Source organism: Neoarius graeffei, chromosome 11 (genome assembly GCF_027579695.1).
Source record: "Neoarius graeffei isolate fNeoGra1 chromosome 11, fNeoGra1.pri, whole genome shotgun sequence".
NCBI lineage: Eukaryota > Metazoa > Chordata > Actinopteri > Siluriformes > Ariidae > Neoarius > Neoarius graeffei.
Genome location: NC_083579.1, coordinates 4,199,247 through 4,216,727, shown reverse-complemented (window position 1 = coordinate 4,216,727; position 17,481 = coordinate 4,199,247).

Sequence of the window (17,481 nt, the reverse complement as noted above, 5' to 3'; positions counted from 1 at the left end):
GAATGAGCTGTTACTATAGGAATGATAACGTATCAGACCAAGTGCGTTAATATATCAATAAACCTGTGATTTGCAGCTGCATTATAGTCAGAGCTGCTGTTATAGACAATTAATCAACACCTTCTGATTTGAGAAATGTAGCTGTATTGTGGTATAAATTATCGTAATCATCACACATTCTCTGTCAAAAGAAAAAATTATTTGAGAATCACTCAGTGTTCTTTTGTCCTGTGTGAATTGGACCAAATTGCTACAAATCGCATTCAGCATCACTGCGGAACAGACGCGCGTTTGGAATATTAATCCTGTCCAAAAAAGTCCATAAGAGGAAGTTTGACATTTGTGTTAGTAGCTTTAGTGAGAGCAGTATCCATGAAAATATTTTGTACCCCGACTTTATTCCATATGAAGAGTTAGGGTTGGCTGGTTTGGAAAGAAAGACGAATTGATGTTACATGTACAGTAAGTCATGTATGATTATTTTTCAAACATGGTTTTAACATGATTAATTTTTCATATATTTAAATTTATATGCCGTGGTTTTATTTTTCACATTTTGTGACGTAAATGATGTCACGTGTGAATAACTTGAGTTCACATGATCACATACAGTATTACTCACATTATCATATTTAAAATGTGATATTTTTTCCTCATAAGGATATAAAAATCACTCTTGGAGCACTTGATAAAAAAGTGAGTGGAAGTGACTGATATGCCATGTGACCCTTAGTCCCGCCCAATTGATAGAATAGCAAATACAACACTTTTTTAATTATTTAACCACCAGTTTAATTCAAAGGAATAAATTTGTTAAAACACTGTGGGATGAAGACGACTGTTTAACTTTCTCAATAGAATAAAATAAATAAAAAATAAAAACTAATTGTTGTAGAGTCATAGAGTTAATCAGTTACTGAGCTACTGGGTCATACTGACTTACTGATAAACTGATTTATTGAGTTATTGAGTGATTGAGCTCTTGATTTACTGGTTAATAAGATTAATATTTGGTGTGCACCAGTTTCTCTGTTTTTTAGAACACACTGGATGTGCAAACCAGCACACGCAGCTCTCACTGTCTACTACTGAATTACTGAGTTATTGATGTACTGAGTCATAGAGTTAGAGTTATTAAGTTACTGGGGTATTGAGTTACTGAGTCACTAAGGTATTGAGTTACTGAGTTATTGAGTTACTGAGGTATTGAGTTATTGAGTTACTGAGTTATTGAGATACTGAGTTATCAAGTTAGTGAGTTACTGAGTTACTGGGTTAGTGAGGTAGTGAGTTATTGAGTTACTGGGTTAGTAGGTTACTGAGTTATGGAGTTGCAGAGTTAGTGAGTTACTGTGTTATTCAATTATTGAGTTACTGAGTTATTGAGTTAGTGAGTTACTGAGTTAGTCAGTTACTGAGTTACTGGGCTAGTGGGTTACTGAGTCACTGAGTTATTGACTTACTGAGGTACTGAGTTATTGAGTTACTGAGTTATTGAGATTGAATTAGTGAGTTATTGAGTAAGTGAGTTAATGAGTTACTGAGTTAGTGAGTTAGTGAGTTACTGAGTTATTCAATTATTGAGTTACTGAGTTATTGAGTTAGTGAGTTACTGAGATAGTGAGTTACTGGGCTAGTGGGTTACTGAGTCACTGAGTTATTGACTTACTGAGGTACTGAGTTATTGAGTTACTGAATTAGTGAGTTATTGAGTAAGTGAGTTAATAAGTTAATGAGTTAGTGAGTTACTGAGTTATTGAGTTACTGAGTTTCTGAGGTATTGAGTTAGTGAGTTACTGAGTTATTGAATTAATGAGTTATTGAGGTATTGAGTTACTGAATTATTGAGTTGAGTTAGTGAGTTACTCAGTTATTGAGTTACTGAATTATTGAGTTTGTGAGTTACTGAGTTAGTGAGTTACTGGGTTAGTGGTTTACTGAGTCACTGAGTCAGTGAGTTACTGGGTTACTGAGTTATTGAGTTAATGAGTTACTGGGTTAGTGGGTTACTGAGTTACTGAATTAGTGAGTTAGTGAGTTATTGAGTTAGTGAGTTATTGAGTGACTGAGTTATTGAGTTAGTGAGTTCCTGAGTTAGTGAGTTACTGAGTTATTAAGTTAGCCAGTTATTGAGTTACTGAGTTATTGATTTACTGGGTTAGTGGGTTACTGAGTCACTGAGTTAGTGAGTTACTGAATCATTAAGTTATTGAGTTACTGAATTAGTGAGTTAGTGAGTTATTGAGTTAGTGAGTTATTGAGTGACTGAGTTTCTGAGGTATTGAGTTAGTGAGTTACTGAGTTATTGAATTAATGAGTTACTGAGGTATTGAGTTACTGAATTATTGAGTTGAGTTAGTGAGTTACTGAGTTAGTGAGTTACTGAGTTACTGGGTTAGTGGTTTACTGAGTCAGTGAGTTACTGGGTTACTGAGTTATTGAGTTACTGGGTTAGTGGGTTACTGAGTTATTGAGTTACTGAATTAGTGAGTTAGTGAGTTATTGAGTTAGTGAGTTATTGAGTGACTGAGTTACTGAGTTAGTCAGTTATTGAGTTACTGAGTTATTGATTTACTGAGTTACTGGGTTAGTGGGTTACTGAGTCACTGAGTTAGTGAGTTACTGAATCATTAAGTTATTGAGTTACTGAGTTATTGAGTTACTCAGTTATTGAGTTAGTGGGTTACTGAGTGATGGAGTTACTGAGTTATTGAGTTTGTGAGTTACTGAGTTACTGGGTTATTGAGTTACTGAGTTAGTGACTTACTGAGTTTGTGAGTTACTGTGTTACTGGGTTATTGTGTTACTGAGTTATTGAGATACTTGGTTACTGAGTTAGTGATTTACTGAGTTTGTGAGTTACTGGGTTATTGAGTTACCGAGTTAGTGAGTTACTGAGTTATTGAGTTTGTGAGTTACAGAGTTATTGAGTTTGTGAGTTACTGGGTTATTGAGTTACTGTGTTACTGGGTTATTGAGTTACTGAGTTATTGAGTTACTGAGTTAGTGAGTTACTGAGTTAGTGAGTTACCATGTTACTGGGTTATTGAGTTACTGACTTACTGAGTTAGTGAGTTACTTGGTTACTGAATTATTGAGTTAGTGGGTTATAGAATTACTGAGTTAGTGAGGTTTTGAGTTACTTGGTTATTGAGTTACTGGGTTATTGAATTACTGAGTTAGTGAGTTACTTGGTTACTGAGTTATTGAGTTAGTGGGTTATAGAATTACTGAGTTAGTGAGGTTTTGAGTTACTTGGTTATTGAGTTACTGGGTTATTGAATTACTGAGTTAGTGAGTTACTTGGTTACTGAGTTATTGAATTAATGAGTTACTGAGGTATTGAGTTACTGAATTATTGAGTTGAGTTAGTGAGTTACTGAGTTAGTGAGTTACTGAGTTACTGGGTTAGTGGTTTACTGAGTCAGTGAGTTACTGGGTTACTGAGTTATTGAGTTACTGGGTTAGTGGGTTACTGAGTTATTGAGTTACTGAATTAGTGAGTTAGTGAGTTATTGAGTTAGTGAGTTATTGAGTGACTGAGTTACTGAGTTAGTCAGTTATTGAGTTACTGAGTTATTGATTTACTGAGTTACTGGGTTAGTGGGTTACTGAGTCACTGAGTTAGTGAGTTACTGAATCATTAAGTTATTGAGTTACTGAGTTATTGAGTTACTCAGTTATTGAGTTAGTGGGTTACTGAGTGATGGAGTTACTGAGTTATTGAGTTTGTGAGTTACTGAGTTACTGAGTTACTGGGTTATTGAGTTACTGAGTTAGTGACTTACTGAGTTTGTGAGTTACTGTGTTACTGGGTTATTGTGTTACTGAGTTATTGAGATACTTGGTTACTGAGTTAGTGATTTACTGAGTTTGTGAGTTACTGGGTTATTGAGTTACCGAGTTAGTGAGTTACTGAGTTATTGAGTTTGTGAGTTACAGAGTTATTGAGTTTGTGAGTTACTGGGTTATTGAGTTACTGTGTTACTGGGTTATTGAGTTACTGAGTTATTGAGTTACTGAGTTAGTGAGTTACTGAGTTAGTGAGTTACCATGTTACTGGGTTATTGAGTTACTGACTTACTGAGTTAGTGAGTTACTTGGTTACTGAATTATTGAGTTAGTGGGTTATAGAATTACTGAGTTAGTGAGGTTTTGAGTTACTTGGTTATTGAGTTACTGGGTTATTGAATTACTGAGTTAGTGAGTTACTTGGTTACTGAGTTATTGAGTTAGTGGGTTATAGAATTACTGAGTTAGTGAGGTTTTGAGTTACTTGGTTATTGAGTTACTGGGTTATTGAATTACTGAGTTAGTGAGTTACTTGGTTACTGAGTTATTGAGTTAGTGGGTTATAGAATTACTGAGTTAGTGAGTTACTTGGTTACTGAGTTATTGAGTTAGTGGGTTATAGAATTACTGAGTTAGTGAGGTTTTGAGTTACTTGGTTATTGAGTTAGTGGGTTATTGAATTACTGAGTAATTCAGTTATTGAGTTCCTGATTTATTGAATTTTTGAGTTCGTGATTTAGTGACTTTCTGAATTATTGCACCTGTGATGGCTGCAGTGTGGCGGTGTGACCACAGAGGGCGCTGTGATCCTGCTCATCCAAACTGACACACTTGCTGCATAGAAACAGACCCAGTTTATCATACACACCTGTGATTATTCACACCTGCAGACACACACACACACACACACACAGAGACACCAGAAGACTTACAGAAAGAGAGCAGTTTACACTGAGAGAGACAGATGGGTATGTGGATATAGAAAGAGAGAGAGAGAGGGAGAGAGAGATCAGAGGGACAGGAGGTTATTGAAGCTCTTCAGTGTGGTGTTTCTCTCCTCTTCTCCTCCTCCTCTTGCTTCTACTCGTGGATCTCGGTGCAGTGTGTGTGTGTGTGTGTGTACGCGCGCGCGCACACGCGCGTGTGCGCTCTGTCTTACTCTGTGTGCGTGCCCGCTCTCCGCGCGCGCACTTGTGTGTGTGTTTTCCTGTGGATTATATTCCCTGCGCGCGCCTCTCCGTGTCTCCGCTCCGTGGCTCTGTGGATGCTCGCGCGTGAGGATGCCGCTGCTGGCGCTCAGCGTGTCGGTGCTGTGGCTCGCGCTCCTCCACCCGCTCCCGGCGCGCGCCGACTCAATCATCCACATCGGTAGGGCTCTCTGTGTGTCTCTCTCTCTCTGTCTCTCTCCCTGTGTGTGTGTCTCTCTCTCTCTCTCTGTGTGTGTGTGTGTGTGTGTCTCTCTCTCTGTGTGTGTCTCTCTCTCTGTGTGTGTGTGTGTGTCTCTCTCTCTGTGTGTGTGTGTGTGTCTCTCTCCCTGTGTGTGTGTCTCTCTCTCTCTCTCTGTGTGTGTGTGTGTGTGTGTCTCTCTCTCTGTGTGTGTCTCTCTCTCTGTGTGTGTGTGTGCGCGCGCGCGTCCATGGAAAAGTTATTTGTCAAGACAATGAAATATTAATGCTATTAAATCAATGTGCTCGCGCCGAACTGATGACACCCCTCCGTGTGTGTGTGACGTTGAAGGTCTGCACACACACACACACACACACACACACAGGGGAACAACTTCTCCGCTTCTCTGAAATCGGTGCGGCAGTGAAGCTCGAACCGAACACCGCAGACGGTCCGTTTGGCGCGCGCGCGTTCTGCAGAACCGGATCCGAGCCTCTGTGTGCTGATGCGGAAAGTTAGTCGCGTTACTCTGCAGCTTCAGTTTACAGAGACTAAATTAAATTAAATTAAATTAAATTAAATTAAATTAAATTAAATTAAATTAAAGCGAAATCAATCATTCATATAAAAGTGTTCAATGCACGCGCTCCTTTAATTAGTGATGTTGGTGTCCCTTCACGAGCTCCGACTCTCAACTGCGCGTGAGGGAAATTAACTAATTACCCACAATGCACCACTGTTCACTCACTGCAGAGAAAAAACCCACTTCATCTTCTTCAAGGCGATTCAAGACAATCACACATCTGAGGCCTTCTCAACACACACACACACACACACACACACTCAGTCAGGTCCATAAATATATGGACATAATTCTCATTATCTGTAGCCGCTTTATCCTGTTCTACAGGGTCGCAGGCGAGCTGGAGCCTATCCCAGCTGACTACGGGTGAAAGGCGGGGTACACCCTGGACAAGTCGCCAGGCCATCACAGGGCTGACACATAGACACAGACAACCATTCACACTCACATTCACACCTACGCTCAATTTAGAGTCACCAGTTAACCTAACCTGCATGTCTTTGGACTGTGGGGGAAACCGGAGCACCCGGAGGAAACCCACGCGGACACGGGGAGAACATGCAAACTCCACACAGAAAGGCCCTCGCCGGCCCCAGGGCTCGAACCCGGACCTTCTTGCTGTGAGGCGACAGCGCTAACCACTACACCACCGTGCCGCCCTTGGACATAATTGTCATTTTTAATACTTCATTCGTTCCAAATCCTGTGCAGTCGATTCCTCCCTGAAGTCCATAACCCACAGTCACACACACTCCACACGCTCAGTTTCCTCTCTGGTGATGTTCTTTCACACCTTTACTGCACCGATCTTCACTTCCTGCTTGGGCATTTTCAGTTTCAGGCCTTCACTTTCACCTCCAGCAGAGGTGAAATTGGATTCAGCTCAGCTGATTGACTTGGCCATTGCAGAAGTTCCGCTTCTTCACTTTAAAAAGTCTTGACTTGCTTTGGGATTATGCTTCGGGTCAATATCCGTGTGTACTGTCAAGCACAATATAGCCTCCAGTGAGTTGTAAAGCCTTTTTTTTCAGAAAATAACCCTGCACACTCCAGAATTCATCCTGCTGCTTTTCTCAGCACTCACATCATCAATAAATCTGAGAGAAGTGGATTCACTGGCACTCGTCCACACCCTCGCTGGAAGATGAGCGAGATCATCATCAGCTCCTTGCTTTCTCCATGTGCTTCTCTTTCCATCGTTCTGCTGCCACAAGTTCATCTTTGTCTCATCTGTTCATGGGATGTTGGTCCAGAAACGTACCGGCTTTGGGAATATTTTTTTCAAACACAATACCTGGGATTTTTTTTTGGCTAGTCAGTGCCTTACACCTTCACCCTCTGGTGAAATCTTCTTTTGATTGTTGACTTTGACACGGATTCTCCTAACTCCTAGAGGGTGTTCTTCATCTGACCAACCGCTGTGAACAAGTTTTCTTTCAGCGGGGAAAGAATTAATTTGTTATCCACTGCAGTAGTTTTCTGTGGTGGTCTGGTTCAAAAGAATAACTTTGTCAGTGTCCAAATATTTATGGACCTGAGAGTATATTCAGAGAGAGAGAGATCCAGAGACAACAATAAGGTGGAGAGAAACAGGTAGAGAAGAGAAAAGAAAAGAAGGAGCAGAACCTCAAACGAGTAAAAAGAAAAAAAAACAATACAAAAGATAAAGGAGAAAGGAAAAAAAAGGATGTGGTCAGGAAGAGAGGAAAAAGAACACAGAGAGAAAATATAACAACAGAAAGGAAGAAATGGACAGATTGTTTATTCGTTTATTATTTTCTGTCTTTTTATTCGTCTCGTTGTTTGACATGCAGTCATGTTGAATAGAACTGAAACAATATGTGGAGAAATTTATAGCGAGAGAGAAAAGGAGAGAGGTGGAAAAAGAACGATATTGATGGAAAGAAATTGACAAGGAGAGAGAGAAATAGAAATTGATTGAGGACACTGTCTCATTTGAAGCACTCTTGTGTCTTTGGTTTGGTTTAAACACACACACACACACACACACACACACACACACACACACACACACACACACACACACCAATTTAAACATGAATTCTGACTTGAAAATTGTACCTGTTGTTGTTTATTCCCTGTTGCCATGGTTATGTTTGAAGTTGAACCCCCGAAGCCATGCGAGTGAGTGTGAAGCAGATGATGAGTGTCTCAACTTTATGGAAATTAGGTCTGAGACAGTAAAGTGTCCAATCCCAACCCGACAATTTGCTCGAATGAGTCTTCAGACCAATCATCCGGGTACATCCTATGGTCTGACACTTCTTTCATTTTTTTTTTCAATTCACCCTCTCACAACTTTCAGTCCTATTAGTTCCTGAGTAAAATCTGAAAGGAAGCCGTGGCCTAATGCAGAGATGCCAATCACTACGATTCGTGCGTAGTCACTACATTTTTGACAGTAGCACTACGAGGCTACAACCGTCTATTCAGTTTATATGGGATTCATAGGATTTTAGCATGGATGTGGTTCGAAACGCGTGAATCTATAAGGGTTCATGATATTTTGCCTGTGTTCGGTACATTTGAGGCCAATTATCGCTTGATAATTCAATATTTTGACTGTATTTATGGTCAAAGTTTGCTTCGATGGGCGCCGCCATCTTTGTTGACAAGCGTTCTGCGCATGCACAAATTAATTATCGATGCCGCGATCACGCCCGGATCACCGCACAGGCTTCATATGGCTTCAGCCAAGGGGCCCCCACGCCCCACGCCTCGCAGGGGGGCCCCCAATTGGTCAAAAGAAAAAAAAACCCTTCATATTCATTGGCTCAAAATGAATATTTAAAGGGGTACCAAATATAATATATACAGTTGCTGATGTGACAAAGTAACGTATTCTTAAGTATTCTATCAAATTTATATACTAGAAAACAACGAAATATCTTGGTAATTGTAAATATAATAGTCGGTACGCTAAACGGCACAAGAGTCGCCATTTTTAAAAGACCGTGACGTCAGCCCTACCCACTGCACTAGGAGAGAAGCGTGTAATCATGGCGTCGGGCGCATCAAGTGAAAGCGACAGCTCTGTCGAATCATACGAAGAGATCCCGCAAGACACACTGCAAGCAGGCTATGGCTTAGAAGGGTACCAGTTTGAACCTAGGAGAGGTACTCTCGACTCCGGTGATGACGAAAGAAGAGAAGAAAGCTCGAACTCGCTTGGTGTTTTTCAGCGGAAACGAGTGAAAAGACACATCTGGAGGATCGTTATGGTTTCCATCGGTCCTGTTATTACACCCGAAAGCAACACACTGTGGCATTGTGTAGCCGATCACTTACAATTCATCCTACTTTCCGATTCACACGTGCTATTCCCAACCTCAATGAGCCAACACAACTGGGCACATACATACGTCATGAGTGTTACGCAGAGAAAATGAACGTGCATTCTGATTGGATAAAATTAATATCATGGCGGGCTGTTCAAACTGCGGAAATAGTTTGCTCGAGCTACTTTCAAAACACTATAACTTTCCAACCTTAGAACAAAAAACTTTAGTAAGTCTTGAATAAGGTTCGTTAATGTGTGTTTTATTGTTATATTTACTCTATATATTGCCGTCTGTTCCCCTTTAAATAAACGGACGCTGATTGGGTGAGGCAAATCCGCCTTCCATATATAAACGTTAGACGTCACGCACGACGTCACTCCACAGTTGAACAGTGAACATGTGTGACAGAAAATACGAGAGCGGTGCTCAAAAGTGCAAGGCGCAACGGCAAAAAGCCCAACGTGACAAAGCTCTATTGAGCAATATACCCAAACTAACAGGGTTTTTTAAACCTAATGAAACCCAACTGGTAAGTGCAAGTCATCATGACACTAGCGTTTCTTGCGATAATTGACCGTCTCGTTGCAGAACTAGATCAGAGATATGATTCCTACAAAACAATTAACCAAACATTCGGATTTTTGAATAACATCGTGTCCATGCCCTTGCCAGATCTCCGCAGGGATGCCTGTGAGCTCCAGGAACTATATTCTGGTGATGTGGAAGCAGATTTTGTGGAAGAGCTTGTGCAGTTTAGACAGTTTGTTAGTGAAATGCAGAACCAGGGCACCTCTGCTAGATCTCTTCTGCAAGTTTTGAGAACGAGGAACTTGCTGCCGGTGTTCCCAAATGTTGACATTGCCCTACGACTCTTTCTGACTTTGCCTGTGACTAATGCCAGTGGAGAGCGGTCTTTTTCTAAACTGGGATTGGTTAAAAGTAGACTGAGATCCACCATGGGCCAATGCAGATTGAATCACCTGTCTCTAATGTCTCTTGAAAGTGACATTCTGCGTTCATTGGATTTTTCAAGTCTAATTGATGACTTTTCTACAAGAAAAGCTAGGAGGACAAACTTTTAAGAATGATACTGGTTGTTGATCATTAGTTTGTTGACTTTGTCTTTATTGCCTTTCATTATAGCCTCTTCATCGTGTACTTGAGAGGTTCAGTTGCCTAAAAGGCCTACAGGCACATTCAATTGACAGTTGCATAAGTTGTGATAAGTTGTTGTCAATCTAAACCTTATAGTTTTTGGTGTTCTGTTTTTGCTGGCCCAGCTGTACAAAGTTTAATAATGAAAAAAAAAACTTTAAAATGTAGAAAATAGACAGTTCTTTACAGGTAGATGGGATAAGATGGTGGTGGCCGGGGGGGGGGCTACAGCAACTTGTAGCCTAGGGGCCCCTGGCCATGTTAATCCGGCCCTAGCCGCGATGGAATGTCGAGCAGCCCATGTCACTAGGTATTGAGGGGCTGTCGGGGTGTTGTAACCTCACAAACTATCGCTCAAAACATGAAATCAGGGTTGTCATCCACCCAAAACACCATGTTCCGAATATGCAATGAACATTTCACGATATATTCGCAAAAAGAAACGAAACACTGTTAAATTTCCTTGGGAAATGAATGAACACTCAACCCCGTTCTGTTGAAACTGTAGACTCGTCCGTCTGCTATCTTTCAAGGTCAGTGGCTACTGAACAGACAGCGTGTGCAATCGTTCTCAATCATCAAATAATGACAGTTATTGTATAAATTCACAACAATGGAAGAGGATTCTGCAGATTATGAAGAGCCTGATTCCCCAAAAGCCAAAAACCGGAAGGCATGTGTTCCTAATCAGAAATATAGGACTGAGTACACTGACAAATGGCCAGCCATTGTGAAATCCAGAAGGGGTGAGAACTATGTTTACTGTTGTGTTTGCAGAGTGGATTTCAGCATTTGTGTAGTAAAGTTAAGAAAATAATATTCACTCTTTGAAAGTTGATTGTGTACAAATTACCAGAGAAGTCTTTACTTTGTGTGAATGTGGTGAGTTATGAGAATCACTCACGAGAAAATCATGAGTGATTGTGGTTTGGTTTTATTTTTCAGATAATTGAAAAAAACACCAAATCAACAATTTTCTACCCCCAAAACCAACATGCCCCAGTTCATCTTAGTCACCTGTATTCACTCAGAATGGCCCTAAAAAAGCACCAATTTCCATAATTTTCTCAGGGGCCTTACAGCGCCCTCCGAACCCCCAGCTGGATTGGACTCGTTCCATTCCGCTCGTATGCATGTGTCACTACACATTGATTTCACAAAAGGTTGGCATCTCTGCTAATGGTTAGAGAAGCAGCTTTGGGACCAAAAGGTTGTTTGTTTGAGTCCCTGGACCAGTGGCTGAAATGCCCTTGAGCAAGGCTAAATTAGCACCTGCTAAATGCCATTAATGTAAAATGGAACGGAATAACTGTGTGAAATCTCACACTATGAAGAAAGATAATGCTTGGAAGGAAGTAGCACGCTGTCAGAAATCAGGGTACAGTAGGAGTCCATTTCTGTCCTCCAAGGTACAATCTACACTAATGTCCCCCCTCAGGCTCATTATCAGACCTCAAGGTAACTCTGTGAACATTTTTGGAGACAAAACGGTACATATATGTTCCCAATCAGTGTATAAAGTGTACAAATAAGTACCTAAGAGGGAACTGATCCAGTGACATGCTGTTGTTCCCCTAAAGGAACAATAATATACTTTCATTTCTGAGAGTGTTGAGATCATTGATCAGACCCTCCAGGATTTCGCGATGTTGCGATTTGCAACTTCAACGCAAATTCAACCAATCCCCGCGAATTCAGGGCGGTGTTGCAATTATATCCAGTCACCGCAACTTTCCCACAAATTTGACCAATCATTGGCGGTTTCAAGTGTATTTTGGCGGGTTTTGAACATATTTTGGGCTGGAAAACGTTAGCAGTATCTGGCAACACTGCATGTGCGAGTCAGTGTTTATGTCGGCTTAAATTCTGTTACTGAAAGTGTGTTATGTTTACAGTGAAGGACTGTGCGCACTTTACATTATTTTTTTACTTAATACAAGAAATTAATGGATGCCAACATTTTTGCCAAAATGGTATTTTATTTTCCATTGTTTAGGCAGCTTCAGCATCATACTGTGAGATTCTGTTTAAATTGTTTTTTCTTCTTCTATGAAGCCTGAGCCATTTATTTTATTAGTTTATAATTATTGTTTAATTTAGTCTTCAGGAGAGACTGCCTGCACACAGTACTAGTATTAATAGTTTTTTTTTCTTACATGAAAGCTGAGGCATTTATATTATATTTGAAGGTAACTTCATGTTGTGCTGTGAGGTTCTCTGCACTTTAACTTTTGAACCAACAGGTGCATTTGGATAAGTAAAGCCTATTTTTCTGCATTTTTGTAGTCCTGCTAATCTTTTATATTGGTAAAGTTGTTTATAGGACCATTTCTCAGTGTCTTTGTTTTTTTTAATCAATAGTTTTTCAGTAATAATTTAATATTTAACATATCACTCAATTTTAATCACAAAAAGAGAAAATCGCAACAATTTCTCGCAACTTTCACTTCCTCCTGCAATGTAATCGCAACAAAAACCTAAAAACACCGCAACTTTCATCGCAATTTTTTGGAAAACCCTCCGCAACATCAGACATTTTAGCCCGCAACAATCACAAAAAAGGCCCGCGGAATCCTGGGGGGACTGATTGTTGTGTCTGGAGAGTGTTTGTCGTTCGTACAGCTTGCACTGCTGATCTCCTGAGACGAAGCCTGACGTGTAAAGTACAGGATATGGATAAAGGTTTGAATTCCATCAACCTTATAATTTTAAGTCAGGGCACTTTAGCGTAGTTGAAGTGGTGCTTAGAACTAAGCGCTTTAATGATTTCATCACCATCTGCCACCAAAAGTGCTTCCTGGATAGACGGCCTTTGTCCAAACATGGCCTCTTTGGACTACCGGTACACTTCCCAAGCACCACAGCGCCCCTCATCTCCTGAGTTTTAGGAAGTGCACCCGTTTCCCATTTCCCTGTAATTACTTCCCAATATAAGCCTAGCACTCACAAACGCTCACTGCGAAGTATTGTTCTGTGTCCCTGATCAGACCGAGCCTTCTTACAATTCTGTCTGACTTCTCGTACTTTTGACTTTTGCTGATGTTTATTCCCGACTACAAGTACTCATCTGTCATTCTGTTTGTGAATCGACCGACCCTTACCCAACCCTTGCCCGTCCCTGACCATGACTTCAGATTGCCATACTGGGTTTGGTTAGCGGTTTGCGATGCACCCACTCTCCCCTGCATTTGCATCTGTAAGTGCCTGCACCCTGACAGTAAGTTGATACGAAGATATCATGTAGATTAATATCATCTGACACAAATTTCTCCATTTGTAGTATTTATAATATTTAATTACTTATTGTTTATTGATAAATGTAGGATTGTTTAAGTTGAAATTGAAAAACAACAAATTAAAAGAAAATCACACAATTCATTTTAAATATATTTTAAAGATGAATAAATTGTATATTGTTGTAAATTGTGTGCTGTTGGTTTTATGGTTTGTTTGTTTTTTTTGGCTCATCGCCTTTCTCATCGGAACCAAAAACACATGAGTAACTTGATTCAAATCCATGAATGAAACAATTTTCGGAATTTCTTCCTAAAAACGCAAAAGTCCCGCCCATAATGATTGATTGATTGATTGATTGATTGATTGATTGACAGATGTATCTCTTAGTGAAAATGCATATAGTAATGTTTTATTTTTGGTCAGATTGGAGTGTGAGGATGAGAACCTGCAAATGTATGTAAAGATGTTCTCGGATAGGGTGGCACGGTGGTGTAGTGGTTAGCGCTGTCGCCTCACAGCAAGAAGGTCCGGGTTCGAGCCCCGTGGCCGGCAAGGGCCTTTCTGTGTGGAGTTTGCATGTTCTCCCCGTGTCCGCGTGGGTTTCCTCCGGGTGCTCCGGTTTCCCCCACAGTCCAAAGACATGCAGGTTAGGTTAACTGGTGACTCTAAATTGACCGTAGGTGTGAATGTGAGTGTGAATGGTTGTCTGTGTCTATGTGTCAGCCCTGTGATGATCTGGCGACTTGTCCAGGGTGTACCCCGCCTTTCGCCCATAGTCAGCTGGGATAGGATCCAGCTTGCCTGCGACCCTGTAGAAGGATAAAGCAGCTAGAGATAATGAGATGAGATGTTCTCGGATATTGCTGGTGATCTTTGGATAAGGACCTGAATACCTGCTGTGCATTATGGTTAATGGCATTTAAGAGACGCTCTTATCCAGAGCAATGTACAATGGTGCACTTGGGGGTTTGGTGCCTTTCTCAAGGGTACTTCAGCTATTCCTGCTGGTCCAGGGAATCGAACCAGCAACCTTTTGGTTCCAAAGCTACTTCTCTAACCATTAGGACATGGCTTCCCGTTCTCTGTTTAGCTCTCATGACTCAACACCATTAAACAGTCTGACAGGAGCCAGAGTAGATGACGGCGGAACAATTGTGTCTATACTCAATAACGTCATATTAACCCTTTCATCACTGCACACCAGACTGCTATTCCGGTCTCACCGTAGTACGGAAACCCCTTCTGGAGAAAGTTACGTGGCGGTGCAAGGGTTAACTTTGGCACACTTCTGCTCTTGATTTTTGATCCTGCTTAGTGTGTGTTCCTGTCTGTCTTTGAGACCTTTAGAAGATTAACATGTAAGTGGAGGTACACGGTCTCCTGTGAGCCGGCAGGTTGAAGAGAAAAGCGCGTTCGTAAGCACTACATCAGCACAAAAGCACATTCAGCATTTCTCGCTCCAGCTTGCTGCTTGTCTGAATGAGACTCCAGCCAGCAGCCGGGAGATGAAACTGCATTCTTCAGCTTCAACACGTCCCCGAGTCGCATGAAATCAGGAATTTATGAAAAGTCATGAAAGGTATGATTAGGGGTGGGAATTAGATCGCAGCGAATCCCAGTGGAGATGCATCCTCATGCCTTGTAATCTTCCTGAATGAGATCATCAATGACGGCGTAGCTCACTCCGGCCCCGTCTAGTCCAGAAGGAACGATCTAAAGTGGGCCACCTTGCACGATAAATGTTGCAAGCTATATACACTATATAGAAGCATTATCCACCTGAGGAATACCGACCTATTTGCCAGAAAGAATCTAAAACAGCGAGGAATTGACTGATTTTTGTTGAACTACTCATTAAGGGGCTGCATGGTGGTGTAGTGGTTAGCACTCTCGCCTCACAGCAAGAAGGTTCTGGGTTTGAGCCCAGGGGCCGACAGGGGCCTTTCTGTGTGGAGTTTGCATGTTCTCACGGTGTCTGCATGGGTTTCCTCCGGGTGCTCTGGTTTCCCCCACATGCAGTTTAGGCTAATTGGTGGCTCTAAATTGACCGTGAATGGTTGTTTGTCTTTATGTGTCAGCCCTGCGATGACCTGGCAACTTGTCCAGGGTGTACCCCGCCTCTCTCCCATAGTCAGCTGGGATAGGCTCCAGCTTGCCTGCTACCCTGTAGAACAGGATAACAGCGGCTACAGATAATGGATGGATGGAAGGGGTTGGATGCTCATTAAGGCTTAATTGGTCAATAACTTCATTAATAATTGTAATTATGCAAATCTGGGTAGAAGTTATAGGCACCCTACGTACCCCTACCTTCATGCCAGAAAGAATCAAAATTGGTGAAAAATTGAGGGAGAAGAAGTGATTTGTGTGGAAACTGCTCATTAGGGATTGATTAATTACTCCATATCTTCATTATTAATTGCAATTATGCAAATTTGGGTAGAAGCTATATGCACCCCAGGCAGACCTAACTTCCCAGGCTTTCGTCTAAACTGGGGAACAGGGGCGCTGCGCCCGCTTACTCTCAGCGTGTGCCCCCTTACCAAAATGCCGATTGAACCCCAAGTCACATATGCTACTGCACAACATGCAATCTTTTTCACGATTTTTCTCCGTGAAAACATCCCAGCAACACCACGTGACAATGTGTCTGATCATCAAATACGTTATAATTACTCCAAAAATATTCCGGTCATAGTAGATACACCGCCAGGCGGTGCAAAAACAATCCTAATTGGCATTTTCCAGACTGAGGCGCCATGTTGTTTAGTTGTTTACTTGTCGCGGCTGCTCTCGCGAGATTTGACATGGGTTCCATACAAGGTCAGCTGACTTGTAGAGCGAGATTTCTCGAGACTGAATGACCTTTCACCCACCGGCGCGGGAGCTTTTGACAGAAGTAGTTCGCGAGTTGTTTTTGTTGACACTTGGGCATTTAAAGATGTCATCCCGCGGCACGAAACGGAAGAACGCCAAAGACTGTCCGGGGCAGAAAAAGATTACTTCTTTCTTTTTCAATATTGACAGACAATTTGTTACAATTTCCCTCTCCGATAGCCTCAGAATGTCCCATTGGAGCCTCGATTTTTCAAAGGCTTCACACGACGGGGAGGGGGGGGGACAACCGGCACCCCCCCCCCCCCCCCCCCCCCCGTCGCTTTGCTCCCTCGCCATGGTGAGCGCCCTCATACTAAATTTTTCTAGAAAAAACCCTGCTTCCTGCCAAAAAGAATAAAAATCGGTGAAGAATTCAGGGAGATGAAGTGATTTTTGTGAAATGCGGATGACGCTGGATGGACAGACAACGGACAACACATGGTGGCATAAACTCATCACCTGTCGGCCAGATGAGCTAATAATTCATAGATCACTTGATGATCCGCAACCATGAAACACACAAAGATGTAATTCTCTCACTTTCCAGCATCCAGCCATTTCTCTTCACTCAAGTGCTCCTTCCATCTCTTCTCATGATGATCTCAGGATTAATGTCACTCTCCTCCCTGTGTGCCACCAAACCTCCAGAATGCAGCTGCATGACTTGTTTTCAATCTCCTCATTCTTCTTCCCGTAGCTGCCAGCATTAGATTTCAAGCCAAAAATGGACCCCCACCTACCTGAAGGATTTTATTAAACCTCACAGTGCACTAAATTACCTTCAAGCCCCAAGCACAACTCAATTACACCCAGATCGTTCATTACTCCTGAATTTCTCAGGTGCTTAGACACTAAATCTTGAGCACTTGGCTCGATAACCATTTGTTTGAATCCAGTCCTTACAGTTCTGACACTATTCCCAGAATTACAAACTCGTGTCTTTTCATTGCTCGCACGTTGCAGATTGGTTGCACCATTTGAGCAGATCTTCAAACACAAATCTCATTGCTGAAGCACAGCTCTTGCCGTACAACCAATCAGAAAACACTCGCACTCGCTAATGAACACAAGGTGTCACAACTTGAGCTCAATTAGCACACACACCTCTCCAACTGAAAATCCCGAGTGTCAAATCGCTTCACACTCGAC